This window comes from Pleurodeles waltl, chromosome 8 (assembly GCF_031143425.1).
Source record: "Pleurodeles waltl isolate 20211129_DDA chromosome 8, aPleWal1.hap1.20221129, whole genome shotgun sequence".
Classification (NCBI taxonomy): Eukaryota; Metazoa; Chordata; class Amphibia; order Caudata; family Salamandridae; genus Pleurodeles; species Pleurodeles waltl.
The window spans coordinates 336,507,270-336,532,860 of record NC_090447.1 but is presented as its reverse complement, the minus strand read 5'-3'; positions in this window follow the sequence as shown (position 1 = coordinate 336,532,860).

Below are 25,591 nucleotides of genomic sequence, written 5' to 3'. Positions count from 1 at the left end.
GTAAAGGTCATTGTGAGACTTACAATTTGCAAGGTGACATTTCGGCAACCACACTCATTGACGTCTTCACATTAGGCTGTACAGTAATTTCCAATGTGTGACAGGTTCAATGGTGAGTTAAAAAGCATGGCTAGTGATGTCAGGACCTCAGTGTGTTCCTGTTGACATGTTGCTGTTGTGGTGTATGTGTTGTGTGTCCTAGAGGGTTGCTGTGCAGTGAGTATATAAGTAGGTTTTTGTACTTACCAACAAATAGTCCATTGCCATACCTTCCATCCTGGAAGTGTTGGTTGATGGTAGAGTGACGGAAGATGACTGAGTCATGTACACTCCCAGGATATTTAGCCATGATGTTGGTGATCAATCCCTGGTGATCGACTATGGCCTGCACGTTGATTGAATGTGTATGCTTCCTGTTGCGGTAGAGGTGTTCAGTCGCAGCAGGTGGCACAAGGCGTACATGTGTGCAGTTGATTGCACCAAGGACGTGTGGGAAGCCACTGATTGCATAGAACCCCTGTTTTGTTTCCTGCTGCTTCTGCAGTGTGTTAGGGAAGCAAATGTGACGGGGTGTCAGTTGAATGATGGCATCCAGTACTTTTGGCAGAAATGCGGAGAATGATGGTTGGGATATTCCACCAACCAGGGCACCAGTTGTTTGAAATGAGACACTTGCCAGCATGTGAAGTACGGCAAGCAGCTTTGTTTCTGTTGGTATGGTGCGGGGTGTCACCAAAGTGGGTGCCAACTGCTGTTCAATGTTTTGCAGCAGCTGCTGGATGGCCTGCCAGTTCAACCGGTACCTCTGTATGATGTTGTGTTCCCTGAGGCCCTGAAGGATTGTTCTTGGGCGGAATATCCTCTCCTGCCTTCTGCGCTGCCTTTGGGGTCCCTGCTGGTGTTGTTGTAGCTGCTGTTGTTGCTGCTGGGCTCTGCGTCTGCGTGCACGCTGGATAAGAATCACCTCCATGTCTCCCTGTTGCTGCTCTGCTGCTCTGCTGCTCTACTGTTTGTTCTGTGTGTTCTGATTAAATACAGGTGTGTTTGCCCCATTTTAATGCCTACCCTGACCCAGGCGTTAAGGGGCATATTTATACTCCGTTTGCGCAGAATTTGCGTAGTTTTTTTTGACGCAAATTCTACGCAAAACTAACTCCATATTTATACTTTGGCATTAGACGCGTCTAGCGCCAAAGTTCATGGAGTTAGCGTCATTTTTTTGCGTGAACACCTTCCTTGCGTTAATGATATGCAAGGTAGGCGTTCCCGTCTTAAAAAATGACTGCGATGCATATGCGTCGTATTTATACTCCCGGGCAAAAATGACGCCCGGGAGTGGGCGGGACTAAAAAACCCGCATTTGCGCCGGATTTTAACGCCTGGGTCAGGGCAGGCGTTAAGGGACCTGTGGGCTCAGAATGAGCCCAGAGGTGCCCTCTCCTGCCCCCAGGGACACCCCCTGCCACCCTTGCCCACCCCAGGAGGACACCCAAGGATGGAGGGACCCACCCCAGGGACATTAAGGTAAGTCCAGGTAAGTATTATTATTATTTTTTTTTGTGGCATAGGGGGGCCTGATTTGTGCCCCCCTACATGCCACTATGCCCAATGACCATGCCCAGGGGACAGAAGTCCCCTGGGCATGGCCATTGGGCAAGGGGGCATGACTCCTGTCTTTGCTAAGACAGGAGTCATTTCAATGGGGGATGGGCGTCGTAAAAAAAATGGCGCAAATCGGGTTGTGGCGATTTTTTTGCCTCAGCCTGACTTGCACCATTTCTGAACGCCCATACGCCATTTTCCCCCTACGGCGGCGCTGCCTGGTGTACGTCGTTTTTTTTAACGCACACCAGACAGCGCCGGCGGCTAACGCCGGCTAACGTCATTCAATAAATACGGCGCCCGCATGGCGCTTCAGAATGGCGTTAGCCGGCGCAAATTTTTTTGACACAAAACGGGCTGTGCGTCATTTTCTGGCTCCGCCTCCCGGCCGAGCGTCATTTTTGCCCGGAAGCATAAATACGACGCACGGCCGTTTGCGTCGTTTTTTGGACGGGAACGCCTACCCTGCATATCATTAATGCAGGGCGGGTTGCCGCATCCAGGAAATGACGCACACGGCGCAATTTTGTCGTCCGCGGGCTCGGGCGTCAGAGTTTAAATATGGGGCAACGTTTGCGCTGATTTTGCGTCAATTGTTTTGACGCACAATCGGTGCAAACGGAGTATAAATATGCCCCTTAGTGTGGGCTTCCCCCCAAACTTTTGTCGAATTCCCCCACTTTTCTGACCTCATTTTTGATGGCTTTAGGACTCTGTGCACTTTACAATTGCTAACCAGTGCTAAAGTGCTTGTACCCCATACTCCCTCTCAACATGGTAACATCGGCTTATCCCCAATTGGCATATTTCATTTAGTTATGAGTCCCTAGTAAAGTGCACAACATGTGCCCAGAGCCGGTACATTAAATGCTACTTGTGGGACTGCAGCACTGATTTTGCCACCCGCGTAAGTAACCCTCTAAGCACGTCTCAGGCCTGCCATTGCAGAGCCTTTGTGTGCAGTTTTACACTGCCATGTAGACCTGGCAAAATAACCCTTTTGCCAAGTCCAAACCTTCCCTTTTTATACATATAATTCACCCCTAATGTAGGCCCTGGACATCCCAGAGGGTGAAATGTATTTAAACAGCAGGACATTTGCTTTTATGTTTTATATGTCATGGCAGTGAAAAACTCCCTGAGTCATTTTTCACTACAGCAAAGCCTATCTCTCCCTTAGGATAACTTTGAGATGACCTTATTACATCTTATAAGAGTAATTTAGACTTTTCAAGTTTGGTGTCTATAGAATCACAATTTAAAATCACAACTCATAATGAAGTCGGACTTTGCATTGTAATTCTGAAAATGCCACTTTTAGAAAGTTGGCATTTTCTTACTTTAGCCATTTGGTGCCAGTGGCCTGTCTCTGAGCACTTACTTGGGATGGGAGACAGTGGGACTTTGTATTCCCCCCTAGACAGCCACACACAATGGAAGCTTAGGTGTGATTTGATGGGACATCCTGGCAGAATGGGAGGGAGGAGTTGGCCACAGCCTCACACCTGTGTAGGTTGTGTGCTGTTCCCGCGCAAAGGGCTGCATAATCCCCTGTATTGAGTCTGTAGCCAGGGAAGGAAGGGCAGGACCTCTGTGCACTTCAAAGGCATATATTTGAAGTCTCCCCTACTTCAAAGGACCAACTGGATATAAGCACTGAACCTCTGACACCACCAACTAAGTACACTTCTGAACATGTGAATACCCTGCCAGGAAGAAAGACTGCTTGCTTTTTCTGCCCTACTGCCTGCTAGTCCCCTGCCTGGGTGAGAAGGACCATACCTGCATCACTTGAACCCAGAGTAACTCTAAGGGCTAGTCGGCTGGCCTCATGATCTGAAGTCTCAGGGACATAACCGACTTCTAACCACCTTGCTCCTGCACCTGCACTCTGCTATCTGTGATTCTGTTCTGCCAAGTGGTGCAACCACAGTCCTGGACCCTTTGAAGTGGCCCTAAGGTGCTTGCTTCAGTGGAGCCAACGCAATCCTCTGGTGCGTGGACAGAATCAATGCATCTGTGCCATTGCATGAGTAGAACAGGGCATTGCTGCTGTTGCATGGAACAGAACCGGCACATTGCATTTGGAACCAACACTGCAGTGCTTTCCTCAGGACAAGGTCCCCATGTCTCCAATGACGACAGCCTCGACATTGATGCTAACACCCTGCATCGCAGACTCTGCACTCTTTGGACTCAACACATTGCCTTGATGTCGATGCAGCCCTAACTCCACTGCATCTCAGCACTTCCCCTTGACTGCGTGGAGAAAGTCAACAAATCTCGGCGGAACGTGGATGAGGACCAATGCAACGTAACCAGGATTTAAAGGTACTTTTGTTCAGCAGGCCTTTCTGTCTTCTCTAGGTGGCCCGCACTCCATTGCTGTTAGCCTGAACTTTTGACATTTTCCCAGTCCAGATCGACCAGATACCCCATTTAGCTCTTCTTGCTTCTAAGCGTGATGTTACAGTTTAGTCTTTAAAAATTCATAACTTAAGTTCTTCTATTTGGAGTTTTCTCATTTCGGTCTAGTTTTATTCACTAAATCTTAGTCTATTTTCTTACCTGGTGCTGAATCATTTTCTGTGGTGTTTTCACAATATTAGTGTTTGAAGTGTTGCACAAGTACTTTACACATTGCCTATAAGTTAAGCCTGACTGCTCTGTTCCAGGCTACCAGATCGTGAGCACAGGTTAATTTAGGGTTTTCATGACACTTACCCTGACTAGGATTATGTTTCCTGCTTGACTAAGGTTTACACCCCAGTCAATCAACAACCCAATTTCTAACATCCTTTATGAGTTGTTGTGAAGGTCACAGTGTGGAATAAGTTAGCATTGTATTATCCGTGACAAGGAGGCCATCACCAAGTACAGAGGCAACCATGGGCTTTGACGAGTCACCGCTTGTTAGGAACCTGAAGACCTGGAGGACATGTTATGTTTTAACTGTGTGAAGCTTGTTAGTAATTAGATCACTTGCCCCTGTCCACCATCCTTCTCTTCTCCTAAGACCATTGTCGGTATTTTCCTTCTCATAGAGATACTCTCAATAGCAAGTACCTCTCTACTCATTCTAATTGGAACCTTTATCTGGTTCTTCTTTCGATTCTCTATTTATTGACACTAGCTGCTTCCAAATTTCCATGATCTTCCCACAACCTTAGCTTAGAATTAGGGTATTTTCTTTGTGGAAATTAGGCTTTGCTTCGATTTGCACATTACCTTTCATAATGCAATATCCTCATTACTAATTGAACTGCTTGAATTATATTCATGTATACTGTATTCAGATAACTGTCAATTTCGGCCTATTTGATTTGACTGGAGATTGCAACTTTACTAATCTGTTAATAAAATCTGATTCACTGTCAAAGTAATATGAAGGAATCTGTGATTTCTGCCTCAGTTGGAAACAAAGAACCTTCTGGGTAGACTTACTGCGGTTTTGAGTTTGTGGCAAGTTTGCATGGTGCAAACACCATCCTTATCTTATCCGCTATCAGTGGTCCGGCTCAGCCTGCAAGCTTGGTAATGACCTTTTGTACTTACACACTGTTAAAATGTCTTCCAAGCAGTCTTACTTTACATACAATGCACTGCTCCTAGACTATTGGAACATTGGAACCTGTAAAATACAGTCATCAATACTGGGAGTCTCAGGCAATGCCTGCCAGAGTCTGGAAATTCTCCAAAGCTATTGAGTACTTCACATTTTAATATAATCCTAGACAAGTGGATACAGCTGGCAGCTTTGCCAATTTCTCCAGCTTTTTCATGTAATTATAGCAAGCATAAAGGGCAATGGGGGTTCAGGAAAGAGAGAGAGAGAGGTCAGAGAGTCGTGAAAGAGAGAGAGATGAGAGAGGAGGATGGGAGTAGGACTAGTTTGAAAATCTTTGCCAGGGCTTATTTTTGTTCCCAGTCTGGCCCTGAAGTAGCCAAAACTTTTCACTGCATTATTGTTGAATTTGGTGTGTCTTGGTAGCCTCGTTCAGCTGATAGCAGGAGTAGAAAGAAAAAAAGTGAAAGGAATACAGATAAACACCCTACAAGATTGCAGACTCCTCATTGCGTCCAAACTAGAGAGCTCTGCTCAACACCCAAACACTTGATCTAGCAATGATCCTCGAAGCAATGAAATATGCAGGCTGGAATACCTTGTACTCTAATTTGAGATCTCAACCCAGCTATTAGCTTCTCAAGAACATTTGTAAAGAAACTCTTCTGACCTGCGTTTAACTGAACTAAACTACGAGCAGGGATCCAGATCAAAAAATATTAGACATGGTTACCTACTGAGCTGACAAAATGCATCTATTTTCTTCTGCCAACGTTCTCTCATAGTCAGAAAATGACTCATAGCACTATATCAAAAATCTTTATGAAACATGCATCAATTTCATGCATTTATTAGGGTGGCACTCCCTTTGTGCATTAGTAGATCCCTATTCCACGATGGACACCTTGTTCATGCTGGGATATGATGCAGTGGCAAAGGATGATAACATGAATTAGAATTGTTAACTTATCTTACAGAGTGCAAGGTAGCATACTACTGGAAAACGTATTTTAAAGCTCTTCACTTGCCAAAGAAACTTCATAATACAATCGTAACTTTCATTTTGTAAAGTATCTTGCAATGTCTTTAAATGTACCTTTCCCTTGGGCATGTCTTCATCTAATGGAGCCTGGTGGTTGGGTTCAATTGAGATGTGATAATCCTTCATTACCTTTGTTGGAAAATGGGTCATTGGTAAGGGCAGGTAGGTACCTACACTTAGCAATAGGCCACTAACCTCCAGTAAGGTCCAGTTAGGTCTCAGTAAATTAAACCCAGCTCAACCCTTGGTAGCTTGGCAACGAGCGTGAAGGCTTAACTTAGGAGACAGAGTGTAAAGCATTCAAATATCACAAAACAGTAATTAAATAAAACACAGGAAACAGTTTAAAAATCCAAAACCAATTTAGAAACATAGATTATATTTTTATCTTTAAAATGACACCAAAACGAATAAAATCGGATAAGGTGAACTAGAGATATGAATTTATAAAGAATTATTATTTTTTTAGCGCCTAGAAACAAAATGCGCCAATCGGGTCATCTGGTTGCACCTCCACCGGGGCAAAGTCAAAGTTTCAGGCCGACCGCGATGGAGCCCTGCTCGGCTACAGGCCACGGGAGGCCACGGTTAAAAGTTTACCTTCACACTTAGGGGGTCATTCCGACCCCGGCGGGCGGCGGGCACCGCCCGCCGGGCAGAAACCTCCAAAAGACCGCACCGCGGTCAAATAGTCATTACAACTTTCCCGCTGGGCCGGCAGGCGATCTCCAAAAGATCGCCCGCCGGCCCAGCGGGAAAGCCCCTGCAAAGAGGAAGCCGGCTCCGAATGGAGCCGGCGGATTTGCAGGGGTGCGACGGGTGCAGTGGCACCCGTCGCGATTTTCAGTGTCTGCAAAGCAGACACTGAAAATCTTTGTGGGGCCCTGTTAGGGGGCCCCTGCACTGCCCATGCCAGTGGCATGGGCAGTGCAGGGGCCCCCAGGGGCCCCACGACACCCGTTCCCGCCAACCTCTTCCTGGCGGTGTAAACCGCCAGGAACAGGCTGGCGGGAAGGGGGTCGGAATCCCCATGGCGGCGCTGCAAGCAGCGCCGCCATGGAGGATTCCCTGGGCCAGGGGAAAACCGGCGGGAAACCGCCGGGTCACCTTTTCTGACCGCGGCTTTACCGCCGCGGTCAGAATGGCCCGGGAAACACCACCAGCCTGTTGGCGGTGCTTCCTCTGCCCTCCACCCTGGCGGTTTGAAACCGCCAGGGTCGGAATGAGGGCCTTAGTCTCTTTTTCGAAGATTTTCTTCAGCGGGACGAACCTGCCAGTCCAATCCGACCTCCTGGAGCCCTTCTCCGGATACGCGATGCGGGAATCCTCGGTGGAGATTTTTACCTTCGGACTTAGTCATTTTTTCGAGGTGAAAATCCTTCAACCGGGGTAAACCTGGATCTTGATCCGACGTCCATGGAGCCCTCCTCGGATACGCTGGCTGGGAGGTCCCGGTCAACTTTTTACCTTCGGTCTTAGTCTCTTTTTCGGAGATTTCTTTACCGGGACGAACCAGCAAATCTGGCCGGGTCGTGGTTGAGGCAAGCCGGCTAGAGTTGCCGTGGCGGGTCTGTCCCTCTATGAAGCTTTTTTACAAAAGTTGTCCAAACATCTCCAAACTTCTGGGGCTTCTCCCAGATGTCCTTTTAAGGTTCTTTTGGGGTCCACAGCTCACCCAAGGGTCCAGAAGTTCTGAGATGGTCCTTGGGGGGTGCGAACTACAACTCCCAGAATGCACCTGGCGCAAACTCCTTTTTGGCCACTGGACAGTGGTCAGCTGGTCGCTAGCTTCAGGAGTTGGTGCAGAGGACTCTGGGTAGCAATTTTTCACCTGTAGCAAACAGGGAGTCCCTCCTTGAACCAGTTGAAGCCAGGAAAAGTCCTTCTTGTGGTGAAGCCCAATTGTGCAGCTGGTGCAGTCCTTCTGAGTGCAGGTTCCAGGTGCAGGCCAGGTGTCCAGCAGGGCAGTCCTTCTTCTTCTGTTGTTCTTCCTTGTTGGATGTGGTAGGGAACTGAGGTGTGGGTGCAGGTCTGCCAGTTTTATCATTGCTCCTGGGTGAAAAGCAGGGGGGTCCTGGTTCTCCAATCAGGTGCAGGGTCCTTCCCCCTGTGATGACCACTTCCTGGGAAGTGTGGCAAAAATAAATCCAAGGAGGCAACATTCTCCAAAAATCCATCATGGCTGAATCTGATTTTTGGAGGTTACATCTGGCTGAGCCCACCCACTGGTGTGGCTAAAAATCATAAACACACCCCTCTCCTAATCTAATCAAGGGGGCACCTAGTTGTCTGGGGTTGCAGGATGTGGGGGTGTTGCTGGTTGCTCCAAATGTCATTTTCTGCCTTTGAAGACCAGTTTAGCAGCCCTCCCCCTTCCTGCCTCACCATCTGCTAAGGGGAGATTCCTTCCCACAGGCACATTCCTTTGTGTGAAGCCAGGCCACTTCACACCTCATCAAGGCAGCGTGGCCAAGCTGCTCAAGGCTGGCCAATCAGAGCACAGCAGCAAAAACAATGCAGGGCTGAAATTGGCAACTTTTCAGGTAAAGTTTAAAACTCTTTACCTGAACAAGGTATATTAAATCCCACAACTGGAAGTTGTGGGATTTATTACAACAATTAATTTGATACCAAACTCTTGGTATGCATCATTTAAGGAGACTTTAAAAATTAAAATAAAGTCTCCCCATTCTAGCCTATGAAGGCCATTTACTACAATGAGGGAAAAACGAATTTGGCTGTTTTTACCTCACCAGGGCTTATAAAACTATTTTTATAAAGTCCCTGCTTATAGTTACATGGCACCCAGCCCTAGGGGCACATAGGGCACACCTTAGGGGTGACTTATATGTAAAAATAAGGTAGTTTAAGACTTTGGAATTACTTTTAATTCCAAAGTCGAATTTGCATATAACTTTAATTTAAAAGCAGCCAGCAAGGCAGGCCTGCCTTTAAAATGACACTGGGCACCTCAGCACTGCACCTATGGGTGCACCACCTATGCTGTGGTCCCTAAACCTACATGCCCTACCATATACTAGGGACTTATAGTTAGGTTAACTTAGCCAATTATAATTAGCCTAATTTGCATATCCATTTTACACAGAGCACAGGCCCTGGGACTGGTTAGCAGTACCCAGGGCACCATCAGAGTCAGGAAAACACCAGCAAAAAGTGGAAAATGGGGGCAAAAAGTTAGGGGGCCTCTGCAATCAGCCCTGTTTTCTCACAACCTTTATGTCCTCATCATCAGCAGTAATCATAATAATCTCTCATCTAACATACCTAGCATCTGATTTTCTGCTTTGTTCCCACATGAGCCACACCAAATACATTTCATTGCTATTTGTTCCTTCAGCTCTTCATTGTTACTTACCACATTCCATCATATTGTCTTTCACATGCCTTTCTTGCCAATTTAGTTTATTCTTGTTTTCACCTCTCCATTGAGGATTTCCTGCTTGGAACCCTAAAATTCAGCATGTTATTCAAGTACACACTCCATGTCCTAGCAGGAGTTTTGCTAGACATTGTCCTGTGGTGCTGTGTATTGTGACAAGAGTTTTTGTATGCCCTCATAACTGTTTCTACATTGTTGAAGCAGCATCTTGCTTAGTTCCACTTGTTGCATTTGTTCACATTGTTGCAATGAATCTATCAGTCAGTTCACAAGTCTAGAGTGGCTCAATATTTCCATGTCTGGAGTTAAGGTGTGCTGCAAAATCAGCAAAATCATGCCCATTGAATGGAGACCCATTGACTACTTTTACTTTGTCAGGGATGTCCTATGCTGCAGACATCTCATTAAGCACTGTGATTACTGTGAGGGCACTGATTGAAAGTAGCATTACCAATGGGGAATCTCCAGAACTCATTCATGATAACTATTATCTATTTTCCTGAGCTCACTGGACCAAAGAAATGCAGAAGTGGGATTTTCTATAGCTCAATATCCTGGTGTAATCATTAAACAAACCTGACCACTGGTGCTATGGACATAAAGAGAAATAAGCAGCAATTGTCAACATAAGAACACAATCTCAATTAAATCTTTAGTTCAGTCAATAAAAAGACTTAGGCCCTCATTATGACTTTGCGGTCTATTTCGAAGACCACCGTGGTGATGGCCGCCAACAGACCACTGCGGAGGCGGCAATCCACAAACACAAAACCGACAGCAACCAGAGACAACAACAATTCCGCCAGAACCAAAAGAGGCAAAAAACTGTCGGACCCACCACCCTCCCCACTACGCAAGCAACATACCGTCCTCCATATAATGGACCACAAATCATCACAGCGGACACTCAATGATGGCCACCCATTGGCGGTGCAGACCGTCGGAGTAGAATTGGGCACCCAACACCAACAGAAGCCAACATTGGCCAGATGAAATAACCCACACCTGACACATATACACACACCGTACACACCCACCAACCGCACTGTAAAACACACCTCCACACAACCCACAATCCTTTGCAAACACGAAAAACAAACCACACCTTGCCAGCAAAAGACAATACAAGAACTGCACACACAACCACAGCCACCTATTCACCTTTCACGCATCAAACACCACACACCATACCCTAACCCCCCTTCACACTCTTCATAACACCCACCCTACACCCACCACACAATAGGCATGTCTCCACAGAAGAATACCCGTTTCACAGATAAGGAGTTGCAGGTAATGGTGGTGGAAATCATCAGGGTAGAGCCACAGCTGTTCGGTGCACAGGTCCAGCAGATATCCATTGCTAGGAAGATGGAGCTATGGCAGACAATTGTGGACAGGGTGAACTCCGTGGGAACATATCCATGCACAAAAGACAACATTCATAAGAGGTGGAACGACCTACGGGTGAAGGTGCATTTCATTGCATCCAGGCACCAAGTTGCCATCATGAGGACTGGCGGTGGACCCTCACCTCCTCCCCCACAGTTGACAGCATGGGAGGAGCAAGTCTTGGCAATCCTGCATCCTGGGGGCCTCCCTAGAGCCACTGGAGGGCTGTACATTGGTAAGTCACCATTACTACTCTAACACCACTGATAGCTGCATGGCATGTCACCCCCCTCACCCTTATTCCCTACACCCCACTCCATCCCATACAGTGCACCACACCCATAACCACCGTCAATTGTGTACCCCTGCATCCCCTACCCACTGCAAGCACACCCCTCCCATCTCTGCATGCACACAAAACAGGAATGCATGGGCAACATGTAGTGCTACCAATCCCGCAATTCATCACCATACACTAACCAAAGGTGGGAGGACAACACCCAACCCAAAGGGAAAGCCAGAAATGCTGAATATTTGACAGACAATGACTGTAACTAATCACGTACATGTCTACAGGTGCCCCAGCCAATGTCAGCGGCCAGCATGAGCCACAGCAACCCAGTCCTCCACCAGAAGATGCCCTGACTGACGACAACAACTCTGGATGTCCTGATCTGGATGATCTCTGTGGCCCATCTGGGACCACTGGTCAGTTGGCTTCCACATCCCACACCCAGTCCACCACAAGGCCCCCCATCTGACTCCAACACCACAGCAGCCACCTAACGTCCACAAACCTCTGTCCCCAGGACACATCGATCAATAGTGTGCCCACGTGTACAGGGACCCTATTCGACACCACGCAGGCAAAACGATGAAGGACTGGGTGTCAGTGGGAGTGGGCACACTGTTCAGGGGACAGAGGCACAGGGGGGCAGGGCCAGTGGGAGGTAAGCTGTGTGCCATAGGGAGGCCAGACCCAGGAAACCGGCTGCCCAGGAGGCACTCACACATGTCCTACCAATATTGCCAGGATGGGGCAGATGATTACCATCTTGCTGGAGAACCAGCGGCTGCAGGGGGTACACCACCAGGAGGTCATGCGGCACTTGCAGGGCCTAAATGCCAACACAGCCTCCATTGCAGGGGTGCTGGGTGACATGGCAAACACGATGCGTGAGAACAGAGCACACCAGCGGGCCCCTTCCACTAGCCAGTCTACTCACCAGCCAACAACATCTGCTGCAGCTAGTAGACAGAAGGACCTGCCACACCACTTACAGGCCATCAGCACCCCTCCCACTGCAGAAGGTGAACCACCCTGCAAACATTCCCTGCTACCCAGACAGACACTAGAGACTGTTGCCAAGACCAAAACCACCACCAGGAAATGAGCCCCTCCAGAATGTCTCCCTTGTGTTCCACTGACCCACCTTGTTCACTTTGGACTGGCATGCTAAAACAGACCTATCGCCATCGCCAGCGTGGCAGTCAGCTGACCGCCAATGTTATAATGAGGGCCTTAGTGTGAAGTTAATGGTTTTATTTTTTAATCTTTTAGTTTTCCATCTTTTATTAATCTAGTAAAAATCTTTCAAGTCTCAACATAAGAAACTAATATAATCTATCAATCGATATTTGATTGTAAAATAGAATAAAATATTCCATAAAGGAATGTCCCTAATCTATATTAGAATTATGGGAAAAAGTGTCACTTGAGATACTCGTAAAGAGTTCTGATGAAGGTAATGGAAGGATAAGCATAAAGCTTTTGCATAATAAGCTGGAAAGTATTCTCAGCTCAAATCAGCAGACAATCAGGAATGAGTTAAAACCTCTCATTTAGAGAAATCAAAGAAACTCAGAAAATGAGTCTTCAGCCAGAATGTCGGGGAAAGGAATCCTAAGATCAGAGTCTTTCTGCTCTAGGGACACACACTCATATAAACACACAAAATTCTATGTTGCAACATATGTTTTTTCACCTTCATGATGACCAATAGGGTTTTAATGCACTTCTGGGAACAGATTCACCCCTCATCTTCTCACAAGAGCAAATTAGGCTTTCGGACATTAGTCCTTGAATGTTACAACATTGTTTTCTATCAGTCCGGTCTACTTTCTCATGACTCACTCTTCCTGTTGCTTCACTTCCTTTGAGTGGTAACTTTACTATCAATTGATTAATACTAAACAAGTAACTATTCACTAGATAACAGTAGGCATCTGAAATGGCACCATCTGCAGACAAGGGAAGAAAAACATTTTGCACAAACAACTATTCAATTAAACAATTGGACTTTATGTGTTAATGCATTATTATTCAGTTAATATGGCATCGACAGGCAACTGTAAGTCAATATTTCCTTTCATTTTTCAGTTCTAGAACATTTAAGTACGGTTACCTACAACAACATTTGCATTTAGCATATGTTTAATTTTAAGATAAACTTTGCACATTACTTTAGTAAAGCATTTTGTCAGCAAAATAATTTGCGGCAGCAGACGTCTATGGTGATGTCACCATACTTTGTCAGGGTATCCTGACATTTCTACCAGGGGTGAATTATCTCCTTGACTGGCACTTGCTGTTTGTGACATTCTTTTAGCATGCCGGTACTTAGATGTGTACTGTGTTTCACATTTTCTCACTCTACACTCTGCTGGCTACGATACCTCCATGTCCTTTATGAGTCAGGTTGATGACTTGCAGGCATAGACTCGTAGGCATTGTGATTCTTAACTTCCTGAAAAGGCTGCCACAACTGATTAGTGATAGAACATCACTCCCTTCTTTCATGTCAACTTGAAGATCAGGTGTGTGACTTTCAATCTGCCACCAGTGGCCCTCAGTTACTCTCCATTTCACTTCACTAAGGGTGGTCATTGAACTGCTCTGCCTCCCATAGCTCCACCTGTAAGAAGAGCCCTCGTTCCTCTGAACTCCTGACCCCTGTCAGGAGTATGAGGCCCTCCTCCACCCGCAGGCTCCTGCCTGCGCCTCATTTCTGGTGTCTAGTGGGAGAGCTCTGCTTTCCTACTAGTTTGTCCTCTGCCTCTCTCCTACTTTTCTCTGCTTTTCTCTCTGTGTGCTCTCTCTTCCGTGACTGCCCCCTTTGTGCCCTTTTTGCTGTTCGCTCTCCACAGTGCTCCTTTTGGCTTTTGCTTTACACTCTTTCTTCGCTTTGTCCTCCACTCCACTCTCCCTCTCTCTTACTCTCACTCTCTCACCTCTCTTTCTACCCTGCCACTGCTGCCCATGTGGCCCCGCCCCTGCTCTCCCTCGCACTGTACTCCCGCCACTGCTGCCCCTGCAGCCTGCCCCCTTTTTTGCCCCATTTTCACTCCTGCTCCTGCTTCCCAGCGGTCTGCTCCTCCCCCCCCTCCCTACTTAAGGCAAGCCCATCTGCGCCTGTCCGAGCCTGGACCGCGGCCAGAGGCGGAACCGCTGGTTCTCGCCCCCGCTGCTACACCCGACTCCACCACCCTCCACGCACTCAACACCGCCCACTCATCCACCTGCCTGAAGCCACAGCACCCCGTGGACCCTTCTCCTGCCAGAAATGCACCTTCACCAGCATCCACACCAACGACTCACCCACCAAGGCAGGACGCATCCATCTCAGATGCATCCTACTCAACACTCGCTCCATCCACAAACAAGCCGTCGAACTTTGAAATCTACTCGACTCAGCCTCCCCAGCCATCTCCTTCCTGACCGAGACATGGATGAACCCCTCCTTAGCACCCGACATCGCCATAGCCATCCCAGATGGCTACAAGATCACCCGCAGGGCCGCACCAACAGACCAGGAGGAGGCATCGCCATCGTCCACAAGAATACCCTCAGAATCACAACCAGCACCAAAGAAACCCTCAGCACCGCCGAACATCTGCACTTCCAGATCCACACCGACCCAAACACCACCCTCGGAGGGACCCTCAATTACAGACCTCCAGACACCAATAGCAGTTCAGCGACTCCATCACCGACGTCATCAGCACGCACGCTCTCGCATCCACAGACTACTTACTCCTCGGGGACTTGAACTTCCACCTCGAGAACACCAACGACAACAACTCTACCACCCTGCTCGACAACCTCGTCAACCTCGGCCTCAAGCAGCTCGTCATGACACCCACCCAATCCAAAGGACACACACTCAACCCCATTTTCTCTGTCAGCAAACACGTCTCCTTCAGCTACACCACCGAACTCCACTGGACCGACCAACGCTGCATCCACTTCTTCGAGAAAGCCACAACACACCATCACCCACAATGGATTCCCCACCGCAGATGGAACAAGGTCATCAAAGACCAACTGATAACTACCCTCTCCCAGAACCCACCTCTGGACACCACCTACACTGACACAGCAGCCCGCAACCTCAGGTAATAGATTGACGACTGTGTCAACACTCCCACCCCGATCAAGAAACCTTGTAACAGACGCACCGTCAGAAAGGCCTTTTGGTTCACCGCCGACCTCCAAGAATCCAAGCAAACATGCCGAAGACTCAAAAAGAACTGGCATCAAGATCAGACACCGGACAACCATACAGCCTTCAAGAACGCCATCCGTAGACACCACCAACTCATCCGAACTACCAAGAGAACTCTCTTCAAAGAACGCATTGATAACAACACACACAGCTACAAGGAGCTCTTCAACATCATGAAGGAGCTCTCCAACCCCGGCTCCAACGTCAATGACATCCTGCCATCACAAGACCTCTGTGACTCCCTAGCCACCTTCTTCTACTGCAAGATCGCAGACATCCATGACAGCTTCAGTGCTTAAACCCCCCTGTCAACAACCCACACCACAGACTCACCACCCACCAGCCTCCTGCTCTCCTGGACCCATGTCAACAACAACAACACCATCGAAATCATGAACACCATCCAGTCCGGCTCACCATCCGACCCCTGCCCTCACCACATCGTATACAAAGCAAGCTCGGTCATCGCACCCCAACTCTGGAAGATCATCAACAGTTTCTTTGAGACTGCCACCTTCCCGGAGAGTTGGAAACACGCCAAGATCAACGCCCTCCTCAAGAAACCCAAGGCGTACCCAAAGGACCTCAATAACTTCCGGCCCATCTTCCTGCTCCCTTTCCCGGCAAAAGTCATAGAGAAAACTGTCAACAAACAACTGACTAGTTTACTTGAGGAGAACAACACTCTGGACCCATCCCTATCCGGATTCCGCAGCAACCACAGCACCAAAACCGCCCTCATTACCGACACCGACGATATCAGGACCATACTTGACAACAGAGAAGCTGCGTCCCTCATCGACCTGGACCTCTCAGCCGCGTTCGACACCGTCTGCCACCACACCCTATGCACACTCCTCAAAAAAGCAGAAATCCGCCACAGAGCCCTGGACTGGATCATCTCCTTCCTCACTGACAGAACTCAGAGAGTCTGCCTCCCTCCTTTCCGCTCTGAAGCCACCAAAATCATCTGCGGTGTACCCCGGGGATCGTCCCTCTGCCCGACCCTCTTTAACGTCTCCGCTCGCTAACATCACCCGATCTCACAACCTCAACATAGTCTCATATGCCGATGACACCCAGCTGATCCTCTCCCTCACCAAGGACCCCAGGTAAGAGCCAAAGCGGAACAATGGATATTCGTTTTTCTATGATGAGTACCCTATTTATGAAATTTACGAATGGCTCTCCAATTTAATTGATTGTAGAATACGCTGGGCATAATACGTATGAGACAACATATTGGGACTGAGCTAAGTAGCTGTGATAAATTGGGAAAGGTGAGCGTTACAGGTGATGTAAACAACTATAGTATATACAATCTTAAATAAAGTATGTGGCTTGATTGGTTACTAAGTACTAAATATATTTTGTTTTCTCTCAGAATAACGGATACGAGTTTTAGTTTTCAAATTAGGATTAAATTATCAATATTTTGAAGTATAAGGTACATACTTTATACTATATATTAAATGTACACCTATGGCTTGGATGTATGGTGTTATGTTGGTTTACAAACGATGTACAGCACTTTTGCGGTGAATACTTTAGTAATTCTGTGAGCATGTTCTTACATTTAGCACTTTTTTCAACACATATGCAATTCAGAATATTGTTAGCTTTACACCTTATAAAAGGGTTCAGATGTTTAATATACTATTTATTTTGATTATTGCATGCATAAAAATATCTATTACATCATGATTGGACATTGTTAAGCGTTATGATGTAGATTTAATTTGTGCACGGTTTCCACTAGAAAGCATGTAAATTTGTGTTCACCATTAAGGGTGGGATTGTGAGTGTATCATATGGATTGTATACTGATGTTTTATTTATGGAAATATTGTTTTAGGAGGTCCTGAAGAAGTTCTCGGGCACTCCCCGGATGAAACACGTGTTGACAAGCAAGTGAAATCCTAAGAATGCTTTTGAGAATTGACAATATGAATTTCTATTGAATAACAAGTGGAATCTGAAATCATTTTGGAATCATTGGATTTGTGAATATATTTTTAAAACAGGACTACATCTTTCTTTTGGAGTTTGCAGATGCAGTTAGTATCTGGATCGTAACAATTCATTTAGAATAAATGTTCTTTGAAAACTGGGAATGGACATAATTTGGACTTTACTTTGATTTACATTATGTAATCACGTTTATTTTTTTATATTAACGTGTGCCATTACTTGTTGTTATTATTGGATAACTTTTTGAGTTATCAGGTGAGGTTTATTGAGGGTGCAACCCTAGTTTTGGGCACCGTTTATTTATGATATATGGGAGTTCATTTTGTGAGTTTGAGCGCCTATTAGTCTTTTATGTTTCACCCTCTCTCTGTTTTGTTGTTAAAACAAAGAAGTGCTTTGCACTCCTTTGAGCTACTTTACTTCATGTGGGCATCTAACAGGCGGTATATGGGCATTCACATAGAACCACTCAAGGTTTTTAAACCAAAGCCCTTCCTACTAAAGAAAAGGTGGACAGGGCTTTGCGTAATCACGACATTTCAGAAACATTTTCTTTTCTCAAAACGTTTAGAACTTTGCATAATGCACAGTACACAAATGTTTAAGCTATGTCAAGGCATAATATTTTGTATAGTAAAGTTATACTTCCAGCACAAAACCTATAGCAAACATGATGCTCAATTCTTGCACTATGAGGCAAAGGTGTTCGTGTGGTGCAAGGCAGCCTAAAGGGCAGCCTAAAGTTGCAGATATGGTGCTGTACTGCAGTCTTGCTTTCGCACAATGCAGGACAATCACCTTGGCCATTGTACTATGTTCTGACATTTCTCAGTAAATCTGACCCTTAGTCTGCTGGATTATGCTTTTATCCTGGTTTGTGATTTTGATGTAGATGTATTCTGCACGCGTTTTCCCTATCTGTCAATTTGGGCTGGCATTATCTCCCAGTATTGTTAGCTGAATCTGGCAGGCTGCCACAATTGTCAATTGTTTACCATAGCTGAACAGATGGCTGTGTTCACATGCCCATACAACCGCTAGACTATCCTTCCTGAAGTTGTGAGTATGCTCTTTCCACGTCTGTCAGGCTTCTCAATGCATATGGCAAAATCTGACTTTGTTAATTTCCTTTTAGATATTGAACTAAAATGGCTTTTAGGTTGACTGCGTTGGTGTCTACAATGATTTCCATAAAAAAAATGTGGATTGGAATATGCCATTTTGTCAGCTATACTGTCTCTCTTCTTGATCAGTTCACATGCTTCACTGCACTCATCAGTCAACAACTTGAAAGTCTCTGGTCAGTCCTCTCAGTGGTGTACTGACATAACACGCACAGTATGCAGCATTGACACAGAAGAATTGAGCCTCACTGATGCCACAGCTGTGTTCAGTGCCTTGATCTTTTCTGAGTCGAGACGCAAGTCCTTGTCATAAAACTTCAAATGAACTTTTTGAAATTCACATTTGTCTGCATTGAGCTTTAATTTGACTTCCTAAAGAGCGTAGAAAACTAGTCTCCTTGTTTCATTATATTTGGCCTTCATTGCTCCAAATACTATCATGTTGTCACTGTAGTTGAAGATAGTGACGATGGATCTGATTAACTTTCAAATTACCTCTTGAAACATATCCCCGTCAATGATATTCAAAAACAAAGGCCCATATTTATTCTTTTTTAGCGCCTCATTTGCGTCATTTTTTTACTCAAAAGCGGCGCAAACTTGCAAAATACAGGGCCGTATTTATACTCCGTTTGCGCCGAATTTGCGTCGTTTTTTTCGACGCAAATTCGACGCTAAACTAACGCCAACTAACGCCATATTTATACTATGGCGTTAGAGGCGAATAGCGCCAAAGTTCCCGGAATGTGCGTCATTTTTTAGCGTGAACCCCTTCCTTGCGTTAATGATATGCAAGGGAGGCGTTCCCGTCTAAAAAATGACTCCCAGGCCTTTACGTGGTATTTATACTCCCGGGCAAAAGAGATGCCCGGGAGTGGGCGTGGCTAAAAACGGCGCATTTGCGCCGCTTTTTAACGCCTGGGTCAGGCATGGCGTTAAGGGACAAGTGGGCTCAAAATGAGCCCAGAGTGCCCTCCCCTGCCCCCAGGGACCCCCCCTGCCACCCTTGCCCACCCCAGGAGGACACCCAAGGCTGGAGGGACCCACCCCAGGGACATTCAGGTAAGTTTTTTTTTATTTTTTTTTAATAATTTTTTTTGGCATAGGGGGGCCTGATTTGTGCCCCCCTACATGCCACTATGCCCAATGACCATGCCCAGGGGACAGAAGTCCCCTGGGCATGGCCATTGGGCAAGGGGGCATGACTCCTATCTTTACAATGATAGGAGTCATGTTGATGGGGGATGGGCGTCGAAAATAAATGGCGCAAGTCGGGTTACGACGATTTTTTCGACGTAACCTGACTTGCCCCATTTTAAGACGCCCATGCGCCATTTTCCCCCTACGCCGGCGCTGCCTGGTGTACGTGGTTTTTCTCGCGCACACCAGGCAGCGCCGGTCTGCTTGCGCCGGCTAACGCCATTCAATAAATACGGCGCCCGCATGGCGCTTCAGAATGGCGTTAGCCGGCGCAAAACTTTTTGACGCTAAACTGCGTTAGCGCAGTTTAGCGTCAAAAAGTATAAATATGGGCCACAATTGTATTTTGTAGGTTTGCGCAGTTTTTGCGTCAAAAAGCGGCGCAAATGCGGCGCTAAAAAAGTATAAATATGGGCCACAGTCTCATGTATCAAAATAGGCTGAGGTGCATGGTGAGCAAATCCTTGTAAAGCTTTACCTGAGGAAATGCTGTTCTCAGAATATCTTGCACCAATGAGTATTGTAATCATCCCACTAACATTGGGCCCCAGGCGTCTTTCTCTCTCAATAGCTGTATTGGGTTGTTGCATATTTTTAAACAGTCCCACTTTGCCGTCAGCTTTCCGTTTAGGTATTAGAAACAATAGGATACCCATTGAGTTGGCCCATTTGACTCATCAATGATGTCAGACTCAAGGGGGTCTTGAAGTTCTTCCTTTTGATGTAGGTTAGAAGGGACCTTGTGGTGATACTGAACAAATGGCTTGACCTTTCTGTTTATGCAGGGCTCTACCTAACAATTCGTATTCTTAGTGATGGTGTTTTTTGCAACTGTGGTATGTTTGTCCTATGCCTGGAAACGTGCACTTGTGTGCACATGTTTGTGTGAATCAGTGGCATTCCTTCTTACCTTTGTAAATAGAATCCCTTTCTTTCCCGGGAGCAAAATTCTTAAGATCACAATCTTCTCCCTTGATCTCCATGTGTTATCTTCTTTGCTTTTTCTTGCAGTCTAAATGCCTGTTCTCTTTTCTTTGATTTGTCAGCTTCTATTTTCACTGCCCGAGCCTCAGTCTGGTTATTTATACTTCTCCTTTCTTTATCTCTTCAAGTGTTTAACATTTTCTCAGTAGTTTTGTGGTGCAATAATTTAGAATGGCAGCTGTCTATCATACCTAGAATTTGTTAAATTCGGTAGCATTACAGCAGTCTTCATAAGCGTTTGATGTAATTGTCCATTGACAATCTGCACTCTAGCAATGCAAAGATAAAGGTGTATTTTTTACAGGTGGATAACTTCATTTTTCAAATACACTTGAATGTTTGGATACCCTCTGACTACATATGTCATAACGAGATGACATCTCCTACTTTGAGAAAGGGGTTCAAATGCAGCTACGTAGAGGAGATTCAACAGTCCAAAATAGGGCCATCTTTATTACTGCAAGAAAACTGGCCTTATAACATTGTTTTCACACAGCATTCCCTGTTCGCATTCAAAGCATCGCACCAGTGACCATGTTTTGTGCAGAAACATTCCTTGGTTTCTTCTACAATAAGGTATTAGTATTTGTCAGACTTATTAAGACCTTGAAACTGAAATGTTCTTCCTTTATCATTTTGATATTAGCTACACCGCTTTATTCAGTTATTGATCCCATGGACAGTTTAATTTCTGTTTATTCACTGCTCTAATATATAATGTTTGTAACGTGAATTTAGTTTTACTACAAACTGCATGAATACAGATGGTAAAGTTATCATGTAAAGCGCTCTGATATCCGTTGGGTCAAACCGAGATATTTCGAACTACAAAAATGAAATAAAATGTTTTTATAGTTCTAATACAATAACGAAAGGCTCGTGGTTCTAAGAAATTAATTGTCTGGTTTACTAAAGCACATTTCAGTCTATAGGTCTGCAGTTCTGCCTGGCTGTCAACACGGTTTTGTGGTATATATTCCTTCATCATATTTTATTCTGGCTAATGAGGTCAACATATGGAGGGACATATGTTGGCTAATGCTATATTTCCAAAATAAAATATACTCTAGTAAAACATAGTGGCTTTATGGAAAAGCTATATTCCCAACTAAAAAACGTGAGCACAGCTCATTAGGTTGAGGACTGTACTTCAGGGAAGAGGTATGTCTGCGTACAGGCCGGCAAGAAATAAACTGACACTACCACCGTTGTGTGCACTGAATGGTCCGCTAGGCCTCTATACACAGATATTAAAGCTTTATATAAATTAAATTAGGAAAAACTAAATGCTGATCCAAAGAGGCATGGGAACAATACTACAGTGAAAGCCAATTAAGTTTTTGACTAAATATGTCTCAACGTTGTGAATAGGAAGAAAAAGGGAAAAACAGATACCCTCCACAGTCTATATCAATCAAACAGGATTCATAAAACCCGGCTAATCACCCTATAGGGTATCCAGGCACTTGCAGGTCCTGGAGTCTTAGTCGAACAGCCAGGTCTTGAGGGCCATTCAGAATTTCAGAAGTAAGCTGATGATCCGGAGGTATATGGGGAGGCTGTTCCACATTTTTGCTGCAATGTGAGGGGAGTGTTCTCCACTTTTGCTTTGGTAGATGCAGGGAGCATGGGCAAGTGAAAGGGAGGCAAAGCATAGTCTTCTCGATGGCAGGTGGAAGTTCAGGCAATGGTTAATGTACGTGGGTCCTTGGTTGTGTAGAGCCTAGTGTGGGTGGGTCAGCAGCTTAAATTTACATCTCTTCTGTACAGGGAGCCAGTGGAGTTGGCTGAGGTGGGGTGTGATGTGGCTTTGTAGGGGAAGGCGAGGATGAGTCTGGCTGCAGTGTTCTGTATGGTCTGAAGTCTCTGTAGGAGGTGTGTGGTGATTCCTACATAGAGGGCATTGTCATTGTCCAGTCAGCTGGTAATGAGGGCCTGTGTCACGGTACGTCTCGTGTGCAGGGGTAGCCACTTGAAGATCTTACGTAATATGTGCAAAGTGAGGAAGCAGGTGGAGGAGATGGCATTGATTTGTGATTTCATGCTGTCACATTTGATATCTTTATGAATAATCCTTCACTTTAGGAGGTCATTAACCCTTTTCGGGGCAACGTCTATGGGGTAATTACCCTCTATCCACCTGAGTGGGGCAGACAGCCCACTAGATACCAGGGAATTAAAAAAAAAATAGAGGGGTGCTGGCTGCCCGCCACCATGGGCATGGTTATGCCCACCCAACCCCAACTGAAGAGGCTAATCGTTTTGTAGCGCTCCCCCTGTTGACTAAAGCATCTCATCCCAATGGCAAGCAAGAGGACATTGACTCTTTTGGGTTTTGATTTTACATATGGATGAAAAGAGCTTGGCTAACTATCAATATTGTCCGACTTGCCATGGTGAGCAGCTGCACTTTTTGGACTTGGGAACTCTGCCACCTGGAAAAACCTATCCGACCCAGACACGTCTGAAAAGTAAACATCTGGGGGAGTCCAGGGTGGTGTGCTGTGCATGCACCCCACACCATTTTCTTACCCTCAATGGCCTGAAAACCTCCAACTTTGCCAGAAAGCACAGATTTTCCCTACATTTCAGTGACAGACATTTTGAGTATTCCTGCGGGTTCCAGCAGCTTCTACCACTCAGCATTGACCCATCTGTACTGATAAAGATTCTGCCCCACCTGCATGGTTGCCCAAAGCAGAGTCAGCCTAAAACATATGAAATAAACTGCCTCTTTTGGACCAACATTGGTTCCCCCTCAATTACTACCATTTCTGGCCCTTCCCTGTCACAGGCACTTGACCCATCTACACAAGTGAGGTATCATTTTTTTCAGGAGACCAAGGAGAGCACTGGGAGGTAGGAAATTTGTGCTGGTGTGGTGATCCCCCACAGAAATGTGAGGAAATGTGATTTGTGTAGCTGAATTTGAGGTTTGCAGGAGATTCTGGATAAGAAAATGCAGGGGTTCCACACAAGTCACACCTCCCTGGACTCCCTTGGGTGTATAGCTTTCAGTAATGTTTGGGTTTGGTAGGTTTCCCTAGATGGCTGCCAAGTCCAGGACCAAAAATGCAGGTGTCCCCCTACCTAAAACAGGTCATTTTGTGGTAAATAATGTTGATGTCTCTACAATACATTTTGGGCCCTTCCCTGTCACGGGCACCAGGCCCAACCACACAAGTGAGGTACCATTTTATTGGGGTTCCCCTGGCTGTCTAGTTTTCAAAAATGTACAGGTTTGTTAGGTTTCTCTAGGTGCCGGCTGAGCTTGGGCCTAAAATCCACAGATGGGCACATTGTAAAAAAGGATCAGTTTTGGATGGAAAAATGTGATGGGTCCACATTGCATTTTTGGCCGTTTCTTGTCTCGGACACTAGCCTACCCACACAAGTGAGGTTCCATTTTTATCAGGAGACTTGGAGAAATACTGGATGGAAGGACATTTGTGGCTCCCCTCAGATTCCAGAACTTTCCATTACAGAAATTTGAGGAAATTGTGTTTTGTTAGGCAAATTTTGAAGTTTGCAAGGGATCCTGGATGACACTGTCGCGTAGGCTCTCATTATCCTAATGAGACTACTGGATTTTTGGGTGGCAAGATCGTTCACAGTGTGGGGGACTAAGTCTAACCCACGGTAAAAAACCCTTGTCACCCACAATCCGGTTTTGCTCCGGCTAACTAGCAGTGCCTCATCTCTCCCAGAGGGAAGAGATAATTGGGCAGCCGAGCGCATGACATCTTAGTGCTTCCCAGGGAAGTCGTGGTCACTCAGATCCCAACCAGTTCTCTCATACCCAACGTGGTCTCATATACAAATGACAGAGGCAGTTTAAGTTTTACAGATTGATTGAATAAAACAACTGCATTTTAGATAACAAGGCGTGAGCCGCAATAACCAGAACCATACAACACAGTAGGATTGAAATAGTAACGAGGAGAGTAAAACATAGAAATAATGCTATCATAGTGCTACTAGATTACGTTCTCTCTTCTAAGTTCTATTTGAGCACAGCATGTTAAGCTCTAAGCCTGCCTTTCAGGTTCCCCAGGAGGACATCAACCCTCATACCTGAGCAAAGGCCGGTGATCTGGATCAGCATCTGCAACAGGGCAGTCAGCGTCTAGTTGTGGTTCCCTGGTCGGAATCTCCCTCTTGCCTTTACTAAGACTAGGAAGTGTTTTTATAATTAACACGCCGGTTTTCTGAGAAACGTCCCTACGTAAGAATGTGTACTTTCTACGAACCCTAAAGACTAAACTCCTACCACGTCTATCGGCAATGTACCAGACTGTATCCTTGACTGGAGCACAGAGCGAGCAAGAATGTATTGTTTGAGAACTCCGGTGCTGAAGTAAGCTAAACAGTGTGATAGAAGAAAATAAAACAAGACCGTGAAACTGGTTATTGAAAAATAACAGTGCGAGACTGAATAAAATGCATCTAGAACAAAGTGCACAGAGGCCTAATGCTTTAAGCAAACGCGCAAAGGCTATATTAAAAATGGCTACACTACACCCTCCCCTTGTTGGTAGAAAGTGGTTCAAATCTAATCTTAAAAAATGCCCTATGTTAAGAAAAAAATAACTAAAACCTTATAGAATTTCAACAAGTCAAGAGAACACCAAAGCACAATAAGCCTAAATTTAAAAATAAGCATGCGGCAAAGAGCCTAATTCATATGACAGTGTTTTCCAAGGCCTCAGAATTAACCAAGGCGGCATCCCGTGCAGGGCCTGTGAACGAGTTAATATCAACTTCCTCCAGGAAGGGTATTTCGTAATCAGCCTCACGAAGCAAACG